Source organism: Lethenteron reissneri, chromosome 36 (genome assembly GCF_015708825.2).
Source record: "Lethenteron reissneri isolate LAM-NWPU_2019-01 chromosome 36, ASM1570882v1, whole genome shotgun sequence".
NCBI classification, from domain to species: domain Eukaryota; kingdom Metazoa; phylum Chordata; class Hyperoartia; order Petromyzontiformes; family Petromyzontidae; genus Lethenteron; species Lethenteron reissneri.
The window spans coordinates 9,734,455-9,749,050 of record NC_083814.1 but is presented as its reverse complement, the minus strand read 5'-3'; the positions used below and the strand labels follow the sequence as shown (position 1 = coordinate 9,749,050).

Genomic DNA, 14,596 nt, shown 5'->3' with positions numbered 1-14,596 from the left:
TCAGTTAATTTTCCATCAATCGTTGAAGCATTGCACATACTACGGCGTATATAATAATAATATGAAGCCGCTGTGGTGGGAGCGCACCGAGAGGTGCTGCCTGCATGTGGTGGTTGTCAAAGCCTCCAAGAGCGCACGTGGGAATTCTCGTTCGCGCAGAGAGAGAACTCCCGCAAAAAGTGAGACGGCCGAAAGGAAATCCCAGCAAGCCGCGGATCAGCGGCGATGGCAGTGTCCCTCCGCACAAGGACATCCCCTCCCCGCCCCGTTGGAAAACTCGCCTCGTCATCCCAGTGTCACCCTTCGCTCGGGAAGACCCGCGCTCAACAACTCACGAACCCTCTCTCCCACCAGACGCACCGCTTCGCTTTCAGAACGATGTGATTAATCAATCCCCGATTTGACTGCTTTCGTGACTGCAAGAATCCATACTCTTTGGTTCTTTCGGTAAAGTCACGTGGGTAGAAAAATTAAATAAATCACGATGTTCGTGCTGCGCCCGAAACGTCGTGCTTTATTTCGTTTTATACCTACGCGACTTTCCCGAAAGAACTACAGAGGATGTGATTATTATTTATATTTCACTCCCACCCCCACCCACCACCACTCCACCGTCCACCGTCGCTTAATAACTCCAATTTCACAAATGAACGGAACTCTATTGAATCATGTCATTCCAATCGCCGTCTCCTTTTCACCGTCTGCGCGCGCGCCTTGTGCATCGAGATTCAAGCAAAAAAAAAGCTTGCGCTCACGTTATTATCACTCCGGCTTCTATCACGCTTCACTTATTGTTATTAGACGGCGGCGAGAGGAGAAGGCTTCGAATTGACATCTTGGCACGGTGCCGCGCCGTTTAACTTACTACAGTCGTTGTCAAATGAGCTCATTGCCACGCGGCGATGATGACGACGATGATGATTTTGAAAACGCTCCGAGGCACAGCGGCCACTCGCAATTCCGTAAAAATTTGGACGCAATAAAAGCATTTTGAGTTCACGCGAAAAGTGTATCCTTTGAAATACGCACGTATTCTCAGCAATTTAGATATGAAGAAAAAAAAGATAGAAGCGAGGATACAAAAGAGTTGCCGAGGCTGGTTCAGTTGGTGCGAATGGACCAACCACCTCGTTGTGACCTTAGCAGAGAGAGAGAAAGTGAAGGGAGAGGAGAAAGAGAAGTAGGCAGAAGATGAGAGAATATTTTTCCAACTATTTACTCTTCGCTCATTTTATTGTTTATTTTCACTTACAACGTTAAATCCCCCACCCCCACACCCACCAGAAATTTATATTACCCCACTTAATATTTGACATTTTCAACGTTCTAAAGGTATTTTTTTTATTCTACTGCTAATTATTAGAAATGTCCTTTTGCTTTGCTGAGATATTGGAGCTCACTTGATACAATAAATCTTGCTGTGACGGTCCCACCTGATGACGGAGACTTGTGTTGCCTCCGAAACGTCGTGATTTATAATTTCATTTCTATTATTATTGCTACTATTATTTTTATTATTATTATTTCTTTTTTACCTACGTGACTTTACCGAAAAAAACCTAAGAGTATGAATCCTTGCAGTCACGAAAGCGTCAAGTCTAAAATGAGATATTGGAATTATCTTGTTCTGTTTTGCTCGTTAAAACCTAGGTCTCCCTTTAAAAAGAGACTATTTAAATCGGCGCTTAATGATGACAAATAGTGATTTTTTTTTTGTCCTTTGAAAATCCGCTGCTGGATGAAGTCTTACCCACAGTCGGTCGCGGGGAAGTGTTTGACCACGTGTGACCAAACTTCGCTTACGGTGCCCAGTGCAGATTGTGGTGGAGGGTGCAGGGGTTGGCCCAAGAATGAGTTTCACAGTTGCCATTCGCCACTGATGTTAGCCGTGCATCGGGAATCAAACTCAGGTCACCGGTTTCATAGCACGATGTGCGATCTGCACCCGATCGCGGGAGACTTACTATAAGAGTGTTAACGGAAGTTATCCGACGAGAAATTTGTGATTGTTTTGCTTTTTAACATTATTAGTTGTTGTTACAATAAGTTTCTTATAAAATGTGATCACATTTTGCCCTGGGGTATGCTACTTGGTATGGGTACTCCTCGTGAGACAAACGCTTCATCACATCCTGAACACATTGAAAATGAAGAGATGAATGGTATAGTGGAATGTCAAGAGCAGGGGAACAACAACAACACAACGTTGTTGTTGTTGCTGTATAAGCTTTCTGAGCAAAGGGAGAACACATACAAAATTGGAAAAATAATTCTTATTATTTATTATTCTATTTTTTTCAATACCTTGATCCATACGTAGGGGAGAATGTTGTGTGGCGGATGGGGGTGGGATGAGGTTAATGAGTTAATGGAAAAAGCAGCAAAATGCCATAGGGATGATCAATTGTGGTATTGCGTGTGTGCTACAAAGTAATCATGAGCTTGAGTCCATTGCCGAGGGTCAATATGTGTATCCTTGCAAAACAATGCCCCGCGCAGGCTATAATCAAGACGTTCAATTCATTCATTATATTACTTCTTGTATTTCTTCCGCGGACCGTGCGAAAGAGATTTTTTGTTTTCTGTTTAAAAAGAAACACGTAGTTTTTCTGACTGCATTTCATTATCGCTGTTTTAATCCAGCCAGCGAGCAGAGAAGTCAACTTACCACAGCAGCGACCGCCAAGGAAACTGCCAAAATAAAACAATACGCCTCGCGCAGTTTCATTCTTAACGCCATTTGTGGAGCACACACACACACAGTAAACATTCTGATAATAACAATACCGCGTTATTTGTTTGACTTGCAAAAAGAAACACAAATATCCCAACGACTTATTCACACTATATTCATGTCAGTGATGTTTTTAGATTCGCATTTTTGCAAGTGGCATTACAAAAAAAAACTTCTGCAGATGAATAAAAAAAAGTAAATTCTCGATGGATAGGTCAGCAACCTATTTGCTGTACTGCCCTCTTGCAAGTTAGGTGAGTGTCACGAGCATGCAATCTTCGCGTGATCCATCAACCCCCCCGCAAACCTCCGGTGGGCTAACATCGTGGGCGCCCTACATTTGGGGGGCACTACACACGTGGGTGCTCGTAGTCGAGGAAGAAAGAACGACGTTTCGTGCGATGTCTCATTGTCCAATTCACCGCGATCGATTTCGAAGCGAACGACACAACCAGTCGATTCGCACGTTGCCAGAACTGACGTCATACGGTAAAGTCACGTGACTTCACGAAAACTTCAAATCTAGAACTGACGTCGCTTCTTTCCCGACCCCCCCTTGCAGCCGCAAGTGACTGCGACGATCACGAGTGCGAGTGGCACCAACGTCGCTCAAGCTAAAGGCAACAAATGAGTGCGTCTAGTTCGTAACGAACGCTGGAGGGGAGTGGGGTGGGCTTGACAAATAGAGACATACGCCGCTGAGCAGAGCGTCCAGAGGAAGAGAAGCCTCTCTCCTTGTTGCTCCAGTTCCCATGCATGCGCGTGCACACCGCTGCGCACACGGAGGAGGAGGAGACACGCCGAGTCGTAGACGCGGAGTCGGAGACGTCGCTGTTGAACGGTGACACAATTGTCTCTGGGGTCACTTTGGTGGAGCCTCTCGCGGGTCTGCCCCGTTGTTTCTCGGGCGGATGTCCGTATCCATTGTGCCTGCGCTTGGAATCCACCTTTTTTGGCGGCTGAAAAAGCCTGAGACCGGCAACCCCGCAGCCGTGATGCTATCTCTTCACCCATTAGGAGCTCAATGTCTTCCTGTCTCTCATCGTGGGGGGGGGGGGGGGCGGGGGGGGAATAAAATAAAAAATTACGCACGCCGACCGCGTTCCCTTAATGCAGCAAAGATGTGTGAACGCGCATCCCGGGGGGACGTGTTTTCACTCCTCGTCGTCTTCATCATCATCATTTTCATCAGTAGCAGCAGCAACGGGGGTGGCCAAGATCAATCCACTGCTGGATGAAGGCGTCCCCAAGCCGTTGCGAAACTCTCACGGTCCTTGAGCGATTCGTCTGGATCCAGCACACACACAGGAGCATGGCCAGGAATCAAACTCTGGTTGGTAGGCTCTTAGTGCAGTGGTAGACTCTTAGTGCAGTGGTAGACTCTTAGTGCAGCGGTAGGCTCTTAGTGCAGTGGTAGGCTCTTAGTGCAGTGGTAGGCTCTTATTGCAGTGGTAGGCTCTTAGTGCAGTGGTAGGCTCTTAGTGCAGTGGTAGGCTCTTAGTGCAGTGGTAGGCTCTTAGTGCAGCGGTAGGCTCTTAGTGCAGTGGTAGGCTCTTAGTGCAGCGGTAGGCTCTTAGTGCAGTGGTAGACTCAGTGCAGTGGTAGGTTCTTAGTGCAGTGGTGGGCTCTTAGTGCAGTGGTAGGCTCTTAGTGCAGTGGTCGGCTCTTAGTGCAGTGGTCGGCTCTTAGTGCAGTGGTAGGCTCTTAGTGCAGTGGTAGGCTCTTAGTGCAGTGGTAGGCTCTTAGTGCAGTGGTAGGCTCTTAGTGCAGTGGTAGGTTCTTAGTGCAGTGGTAGGCTCTTAGTGCAGTGGTAGGCTCTTAGTGCAGTGGTAGACTCTTAGTGCAGTGGTAGGCTCTTAGTGCAGCGGTTGGCTCTTAGTGCAGTGGTAGGCTCTTAGTGCAGTGGTAGGCTCTTAGTGCAGTGGTAAGCTCTTAGTGCAGTGGTAAGCTCTTAGTGCAGTGGTAGGTTCTTAGTGCAGTGGTAGGCTCTTAGTGCAGTGGTCGGCTCTTAGTGCAGTGGTAGGCTCTTAGTGCAGTGGTAGGGTCTTAGTGCAGTGGTAGACTCTTAGTGCAGTGGTAGGTTCTTAGTGCAGTGGTAGGCTCTTAGTGCAGTGGTCGGCTCTTAGTGCAGTGGTAGGCTCTTAGTGCAGTGGTAGGCTCTTAGTGCAGTGGTAGGCTCTTAGTGCAGTGGTCGGCTCTTAGTGCAGTGGTCGGCTCTTAGTGCAGTGGTCGGCTCTTAGTGCAGTGGTAGGTTCTTAGTGCAGTGGTAGGCTCTTAGTGCAGTGGTCGGCTCTTAGTGCAGTGGTAGGCTCTTAGTGCAGTGGTAGGCTCTTAGTGCAGTGGTAGGTTCTTAGTGCAGTGGTAGGCTCTTAGTGCAGTGCGCTAGCCACAGTACGCTAGCCATTGCACCACCGCCCCCACCCGCTATTAATTTCAATTCACGAATGCAACCTATTGGGTACAACCGTATGCCTCTAATAAAGTCAATGATAGAAACATACACCACATGTGCATCCATTTAACACACATATGCACGTGAAATTGGATTTCTTCCACTACATTATTGACTTTGTCATCTTTCGACTGTCGTTGAGATTTGCACGTTACTTTGATTCACTCGCCACGATTACAGAGCGGATGTCAAAGACACATTTAATTTTTTTTTACACGCGGAAACGAGCGTAGGTCGAGCCTACGTTTACGTTTTAAATTATGCACGGGAACAATTTCCCACCGGAGTGTGAATGAACTTGAAATTTGTGATGGATATACAGGAGCCCTGACCCCTCTCTCTCTCTCTCGAGCTCCTTGTCTGTGACTGTCTGCCAGATCAGCGTTCTCCCGTTTCCCCTCTCTTCCTCTCTCTTCCTCTCTCGCTCGCCCTCGCTGTGCTCCCGCTCACAGACACACTTCACAGGCAAGCCCTTCATTCGGCGCTCGTTTCAGGCTGGGTCCCGTCAAAGTTTGAGCGAGGCCCGGACGCGCTTGGTAAATAGCCCGGAACACAGCCCCTGAACGCCACCGTGTAATTCCATCGTTAAAAAATGTACAAACACGGCTAAATGTTTTCTTTTGAACAATTTAAAAAATAATATTTTCTTTAATAGAACCATGCCCGCCGCGCTGAAATATAATCCCGCGGCTTTCCGACAAAAAACAAAGGCAACGTTTGTTCGCGTGGCTTCGTGATGTTTAATTTCTACTCTCAAATGCTGCAGAACGTAATTATGCAGCCAGCTCCTATAAACGGCGACGCATCTCTCTGCAGGGTGGATTCGCTGTCGCGCCCCCCCCCCCCCGTGTGTGTGTATGGGGTGGATCTCGGTCGCCTTCACGGTCGCCTCGCTAAAGTTTGCCCATGCCTTGGTGGAACCGGAGTCGCTGAACACTCGAACGATCTCTGAGGGGTGCGACCACTTAATTTGGACATCTGTGAAAAATGAGCGTTCAAAGCTCCTACTCTTAGTTCTTTCGGTAAAGTCACGTAGGTGAAAAAAAAATGAAATAAAAAATTAATAAAAATAAAATAATAAAATGACGACGTTTCGGAGGCAACACAAGTCTCCGTCATCAGGTGGGACCGTCACAGCCAGATTTACTGCATCAAATGAGGCAGAGATTCCAAGATGCAAGCTCTTAAATACCAGTTAAACGCTCATTGGATCCCGCGATTATAAAGAAGATTCCGATTCCGATTTGAAATGCGAGCTATGCGACTCTTCTCTCGTTAACCATCGAAGAAGAACGCCTCTCAAAATCAGACCGGAACCGTGGGGGAAGCTCCAAGAGCAGACGGTGGGATACTGCCAACGCAGATTACGGAGGTCGCCACGTGTCTGCCGGGCAGCAGCTGCGAATAAGCTGGCAGAAGGTGGAGAGCGTTGGCGCGTTGTGGTGTTGCATCGAGGGCTTTGACCATAATGAAATCTTGACCTTGAGATGTGACTAAACGAAGCTTATCCGTCGTGAAAAAAAATGTATATCGTGATGAACGCTTCGATTGTAAAAGTTGTCTGCTGGCAGTAACAAAAGTTTGAAGTCAGTTTGACAAAAATGATTTTCCGCTTGAGAAATGTTCGTGTGCCGTACTGTAACACGCTTGATGACCTAATGCCGTTGGCATTTCTTAGGTGAACTAAGGCCCGTGGCTGCCAAGCTTTTTGTTTTTTAGTGCACGCAGGTCAATAAATAAATAAGCCCCCGGCCGAGATAACGAAATAAATAACTCTCCAAATATATACGAACCAAAAAAAAGAAACCCACCCTCCCCTCTTCACTTCTCAGGCATGACATCAGATCAAGTATTGTTTCAGTATTAATACCCATTCGCCAAAGTACTTGGCAATGACATCATTTTGCTTAGCGGTTACCGTTCGGGGACCGCCGTCGTCGGCTTGATATTGCCGAGCCGTATTTACGCCCGCCCTCGCTGAGGCCCTCTCCGGCGCATTGTTTTGGCCCTCTTTATGCCGGCATTGTTTTTTTTGTTCCCACGGCACCCCCCCACCCCACCCCACCCCCTCCCGATTTTTTTGTCGACTTCTGTGCGATAAATCAGGAGATATTTCCTGAGGCATTCTTCCAAGCCCACTTCAACGGAGCCGCTGACATCAAACCTAAAACACGGCATGACCGACCGGTCTGCGCAACAATGTCCACGAGCCCGCTTCATCGTTTTACTCGAGATGTTAACTCCCTTGCCTGATATGCAGTAGGTCGTGAGTTCCATCCCGACCCTGACGCCCGCTGCACATTTGAAGTTTGCGTGTCACTCTCACCGTGGTTCGCGTGGATTTTTTTTCTGGGTCCTCCCGTTTTCCCCTCCACATTTAGAATCAAGTGTGAGTGTTTTGCTGCTATGAATTTCCACATGAGTCCACTTTGTTGAGCTATCAATTGTGGCTTCTGAAAAGAGCTATATAGCTCAGTGGGCCTTACCTGGTAAAAATAGAAAAAAAAAATTTCGTTTAATAGTTTTAACTCGAGTGTTCCGTCTTAAGAAAATCTAAATACTTAGGTAAAGGTGCAGCCCTGCAATGTCTCTCTGACTGCCACTGCTGGCGGAAGGGCCGCCCCTAGAAGAGGCTCTAGAGCAGAGGTCGGGAACCTTTTTGACTGGGAGAGCCATAAAAGCCAAATATTTATAAATATATTGCATTGAGAGCCATATAGTATTTTTAACGTATAATAAACAAAATGTCTTACTTTTAATGCGACTTCTGGTGCTGCATGATTTTGCTGATGGCCTTGTAGTCTGGTTCGTACGTGGTGAGGTTGAGCTTCATGCAGGCGTGACCCGTGAAATTTATCTTCAAAACTAATTTCTGTTTACTTTCAAATGACACATTATTATTAAGCAATATCACAAGTATTTTAAAATCAATTCCAAACTTATTTTTTTTTTTCAACTCAAAATTGTCTGGGAGCCATATGCAGTCACCAGAAGAGCCATATATGGCTCGCGAGCCATAGGTTCCCGACCGCTGCTCGAGAGGGTCCCTCTCGTGGATGATTATGCCGACTCTTCCATTGTGAGGGGTACCCACACTTCACCTCACCGCATGTGATCTGCTTATCACGCAACTGTGTTTTTTTTTTATTACCAATTCATACTCATTGGTGGACAGAGGTGGTGGGATTCAAGAAACGTGCCCATTGTATTCAAGTGCCGTGTCTGGAGATTGAATGGCGCAGCCTCAGATTGTGGTAGTTACTTTACTGACCCCAAAGGCATGATGATGATGGGGTTTTAGGAATCCTGAATTTGACTTGTCTCTCTGGCCATGTGCCCAATGCTCTTTCGAGTTATCCAAATTTATAGAAACATTTATTTGTTATTTTATGAAGAGTTGTGGAAATTCCTTTGAGGGGGAAATGAATAAATAATGAAATAACGTCATGGCTTTATTTTATAATTAAATGAGGTACACTCGTAGGCAAATTGTGTGCAATGCGAGGGCGGTAAATGAACCTGGGCGTATCTTACTCGTTTTCTCTTTCTCTTTAACACGTACTTTTGTAAAAAAAAAATGTACACAAGGGCAGCTAATCATATTATTAATGTCAAGATTGGCTTTACATTTTTTTTTGAAAGCAAACATTTTCGAGACGAGTTCAACACGGGCTTAGCCGAGCGATTGCGCCGAGGATTTATACAACATCGAAGCAGGTCATCATAACCGTTCTTGGGGGTGGTGGTGGGGGGGGGGGGTAGGGTGCGAGGCTGTTAAATCACTTTTATAACCTTTTTCCTATCAAGGAAAAAGAAAATTCACGCGGATGCATGAGAATGCATCACTCGCCGCGACGAAGCAAGCAAGCAAAAAAAAGGGTCGATTTAGTGCTCGCGATAATGACGAATGGAACGCAGCGTGCAGGTGATGACAGATCACAGAGACGTCATCGGCCGGCACCCTCCGCCACGTGAGATAATTTCAACGTTGAGCGCTGTGGCTCCATGTCACGGGGGCCACTTTATTAATTAAATCCCGCGGAGCGCGAGGCGCGCTGTTTAAGTAAAATATTGTCACGCCTAGTTAGGGCATTCGTCACTGTTTACGGTAATAGAGTGAGGCCTCGGAGAGTCGACGGATAATAAGAATGGAATTGCCTCGTTACAGATATGGGCTTGTGAATTTATCACTGCGCTCGGGCGTGAAATGCCCTGATGAAGACAGAGGAGGGTGTCCAAACGTGGCCAGAACCCCTCGCTCGCGCTCTCTCTCTCTCTCTCCTCGTCCCAAACTTTGGCCCCCACGCAGCCAATTAAAACACAGCACAGCATGGCTCATGCCGCCACCACCACTGCCACCACCACCACTGCCACTACCACCACCGCCACCACCACCGCCGCCACCACCACTGCCACCACCAGCGCCACCACCACCAGCGCCACCACCACCACTGCCACCACCACCACTGCCACTACCACCACTGCCACCACCACCACCACCACCTCGCTTGCGGAGCACCGATATGTAAATGACTCGCAACCGAGTTCGAGAAGCAGGATGCTACCGAGGTGCAATGGCGAGGCACGTTCCGATTCGGAAGGCGCCGATTTTAGGTTCAATCTCAGGGCGCGGCAGTTGAAACAATGGGGTAGGTTTCTTAAATATCACCCCCTCCCTCCCTCCCCACCGCCCCGCACTTTCAAGGGCCCCTCGCTAAATGCTTTCAAGCTATCAATTCCGGTTCGGTGATTCTGCACTTGCTCTATTACTATAGTACTATACTGCCTTCAACTTTGATGAACGACTGGGTGTTTAAGGCTAGCGATTTGTCGTATTAGCTGGCTGTATAGAAAATAAAGAAAATACAATTACATTACTATGCAAGTTAAACATTTGTGCTATAATATGTACGTGTTTTTTTTATTGATTTAGGGCCCCTTTATAACATGTGCTGCAGGCCCCGCACTAGCTTAATCCAGCACTGCGTGTTAGAATTGTCGCCTCTTCCAGCACGTCTCGCCAGTGAGGAAGAGTAGGCCAAAGTCCCCTCTCGAGGGGCCTTGCCAGAGCCCCTAACCGAGTGGAGGCACCTTCGGCCGGCAGTGTGGCCTGAGCGAGATGCTGGAGGGCTTCACCTTTGCCCCACGACGAGTCGGCTGCCGACGATTTTGTTTCATGGCAGTTAACGGGAGCTTTTTTTATTGTCCTTCGTCGCGAGGTTTGACTCGACGAGTGGACTTGTTTGGGGGCAGGCAGAAAGGACAACATTATTACCCAGTGCAAGATGGCACTCGGTACGACGAAAACGTAGGCGTTGCAATGCATTGAAGCAGCGTATTTAAGTTATGTCCCTATCACAAATAAAATCACCGTATCGTTTCTGTTTTCGAACCGCTTTTTTTGTGTGTTTCGCGATCATCGTTATCACCATTGTGGATCGTAAGACATTTTTGACTTTAATTTACTCTCACATAGGTTTCTTACGTCGTTATTTTTCAACGTTTGAGTTCTCTGCCCCAAGGGCAGGTCCATGGCTCAGGCTCCCCCCCCTCCCTCCCTCCCTCCCACCTGATCCCAATACCCCCTCCATCCTCTGAGCCACACAACATCACACTCCCGCACTCGTTCCTGAGCCACAGCGAGGGGACAGAACCTTCAGTGTGGCTTCTTCCCCTTACCTCCTCCTCCTCCTGCCTCGTCAGCAGTGCTGCTTTTTGTGCCACCCTCGCATCCTCTTGGCTGGGCCACCGAACAAAGACGGCCATCGCGTCGCTGAGCTTTCAGATGCGCTTCCGTGGCCGTCTGGAACGCTCTTCCCTTCCGATGTTCGGAAGCCGCTGGAGCCATGGCACTTTTAAATCTGGATTGAAAACTCATTTCCATAGAACTGCTTTTTTGCGTTGAGTTTGTTGTCCTTCCCCCACACCTCCGATTACCACAGTTGGCTACGTACGGTGTGAAAGAAGTTCAACATACGTACGTGCACCAGACGCAGTTGAGCGCCATAGTCGGGACAAAAATAACGATTAGCAAAAAAAAAACAATCGATTATTGTGAGAATAATTTTTGTTCCGAAAGAATATAACCCGACGATGTTTTCATTTTTTTTTATTTGAGCCAACACAGAGTCTCATCTCAGTAACCAGGTCCCAGCAGCAGTCTCACGTGTCTTGCTTCTGGCTTACACCTTGCTTGATGACGAAAGTCGGCGTGTTTCACCAACCCCACCATCTCCCACTATGAAGAGCGCCCCCCCCCTATCCTCCAAACCCCACCCCCCAAACCAGCCCAACTCCCCAACTCCCCCCCCCCCACCTTCCTCTCAGCCACCTCCACCCCACGGCTAGTGTCCCAAGGCTCGATTAGGGTTATAGAGACGTAAAAAGCCTTTGTCATCGTGATTAATAGCCCCTCGGATCATCTTTAATTCACTTTCTAATGACTGGGACCTCTCCACTCCTGCAGTAATGGGGTGATGTATGTGCGCGGAGAACACCGTGTGGCAGAGGCTAAAATCATTTAGACAAGGCAAAGATTGTCGCGAGGCAGAAAGGCTGCTTCCTGTTAATAAAAATTAATGCATTCTCTCTCTCTCCTCCTTTTTTATTTACCCTCATTCTTTTGCGCTTTCCCTGATCTCGGGCAACGCTTCTTCGCCCGCCGCTCTCGCCTGCCTAAAGAAGCAGGGATGTCGCCTCTTGTTTTTTTTGCGGGGTGGTGGGGGAGCGGGTAGGGAGAGGCGGGGTACAAAATAAAACTTAAGGGCTCACGCTCTCCATCCAACATGGAATCGTTTCGTTTTTTATTTCGCGTTCATTCGGTTCGGCTCTCTCTCTCTGTGTCTTTCCCAGCCGCAGTGCCGTTCGAATCCATGGCCCGATAACGGGTGGTCCTCGCTCCGAACATCCGCTGTACGGAGTTGGGGATTGATTTAAGGGAGCTGGCATCCACCCAGGCCACTTAGAATAATTGAGTACTAACTGTCCACTGGGCCGTCCTGTTCGCTCAGTGGGAACTGCGGGAACTCTGGTTCGACAGGCAGGGACCCTTGGCCCAGCTGTACCATGGCACGTGGGGATTTACGGCACCAGAGTCGAGTGGGCACTAATCCGATCCGGACTACTCTGCGAGCGGCAACGGCGCGATCGCATCCGCTCGGAAATCTTCGGACTTCGAGCCGTGCATTGTTTATCGTTCCGAAAATTCCATTTCCCTAAACAAAGGCTGAAATGCCATCCAAATGTGATTCAATTATGTGTCTTGTGATTTTGGACGTAAATCAGTTTTATGCCGCCGTCACATTATTGGCACTTCATTTCTTCCCCCCTCCTTCCGTTTGTCTTATTATTATTTTTTCGCCAAGTGAGAACTCACGAGATTAACTACAGCAGACGCCCAAAGTAGAAATGTGTGTATATATGTATTTGGTTTCTTACTATTTTGTTTTGGTCAAACGGTGTGCAGCATTTCCCTGCAGCTGCCGTGTTCTGGCACGGAGCCACAGCCGATGGTGTGCGAGAGAGAACATTGGGTGATTGGACTCAAAAGTAAAAACATTAATAAAAATGGCAGGAATGAGCGTGGGGTGCATGCGTTTGGGGAATTAGATTACAGACATGCAGACAGGAGTGTTATGTTATTTGTGGTCTAACCTGACGAGGTCATAAAAACTGTGGACCCTGCATCTCGTCAACACGTATGACTCGCGAAGGATGTTACGCGCATGCAATCACATCGAAGGAGGCACTTGCGTTATTCCGCCAGGCATCGTTTTAGACCCCGAAAGGAAACGTTTGAACGGGATTTTGTTTGTAACCTCACAAAATTAAATCGCAAGGTTTTTTTTGTTTGCTGTATCAATGTTTTCCAACCAAGGTTGAAAGCGTTCGTGCTGTAGCGTTCGGCGCGTAGGCCGCAACGCGGCTCGCGATGAACCACCCCGCAGATGATCTCATGCAAATTCAACTTTAGCAAAAAATGTTGCCTAGCTGTTGGGGACTTACCCTGTAGAATGCCGGCGGAAATCGCTCAAAGCGTTTCCCAAAAACCCGGCGGGGGAAAAAACCCCCTTCGCCGAACGGATAAGCCTTTTCTGCCGAGGCGATGACGTCTCGTGCCGCGCCGTGCCGCGTTGTTGCCGCGGCCCGAGACGCGTCGTCGTTGCGAGCCGGACGCTCCCCCGCGGAGAACGGCGACAGAATTCAGTGCGACGTTGCGCCTTTTTCCCCGCCTCGTTTCGATCTCGTCGGTGGCGGCCGGGCAACAACGACACCGACAACAAATCCGTCGCCGAACGGCTCCGTCGCGATTAGCATGCGAGGGCGACGACGGGGGGGGCAGCAGCTCGGATTGTGCTTGCGTGTGCAGCTCGCGCGTGCCCCCGGCGTGCATCCGGATGCCGCGTGCTAATATCGATTATTATTAATATTTATCATGCTTGAGAAAACGATGTCAAGAGCTGCTATTAATTTGAGAGCGGCATAAAAGCCTCGCGTCTCGGAGTGGGCCCTCTGGGACGATGCCGGCGCGTAGGTGGCTCGCATGCAGAGCAGGGGGCCTTCCCCACCCCCCTTCAATCCCCCCCGCTCCCTCCCTCCCTCCTCCAGGCAAACAACCAGAAAAAAAACGGAGAGCAAAAAAAAATGAATGAAATTCGCTCGCTTGCAAGGCTTCAACGTTATTCACTTGGCTAGAAAATACAAATACCGGGAGCATGAAAACATAACGCATTTACAAAGGCTTGTAATGGCCCGATTGATTACCGGACTGCGTCCTGCTCGGTGTAAATTTGTTGGGAGAAGCTGGCGGTTTCTAACGGAGGACGACTTTCCCGGGAAGGTTGGTGGAGGTGGGTGGGGGGGGGGGGCTGCGTTTTTATTTGTGCTAAAAAAAAAAACGACCGCGTTCTCTCCGCTTCGCCTTTAACCTCGCTCTCTGGAATCATCGAGCACAGGGCGTGCAATGTCCATATGGAACCATGGACTGAAAAGTTCAATTCAATCGAGACGGCAATAAAGGGAAAAGTGTTACACGCGGAGGATATTCTGCGGGTTTTTATTTTTCTCTGCCGCTGTACCGTGCGGTACAGAGTATGTTGAAGTGCAATAACTTTTTCGCCGATATTTCTTCATCATCATCATCAGCTATTGTCTATCCACTGCCAGATGAAGGCCTCCACGTGACATCACCATCCCTACCTGTCCAGCGCTGCTACCATCTCGCTCCTGCACTTGAAATGATTCCGTCGCTCCATCTCCACCGTGGTCGCCCTCTCATAATACATCCATTTCCTTTAGCTGCCCTGTCGAGCTCCTCCGTTTTAATCGGTGCGCTTCGAAAATTATTTGGCGGGTCAGTTGACCACACTTGCCGCGGTTGCTTACGGAATGGGGTAGTTCCAGCAGCAGCG

The 14,596-nt window shown here is 48.5% G+C and overlaps 1 protein-coding gene across 4 annotated transcripts in view; it reads left to right on the top strand.

Moving 5' to 3' along the window:
- The window catches only part of LOC133351108 (histone-lysine N-methyltransferase MECOM-like), a 323,295-nt gene that overhangs the window by 98,001 nt on the left and 210,698 nt on the right, over nucleotides 1-14,596 (top strand). The window lies entirely within an intron of this gene.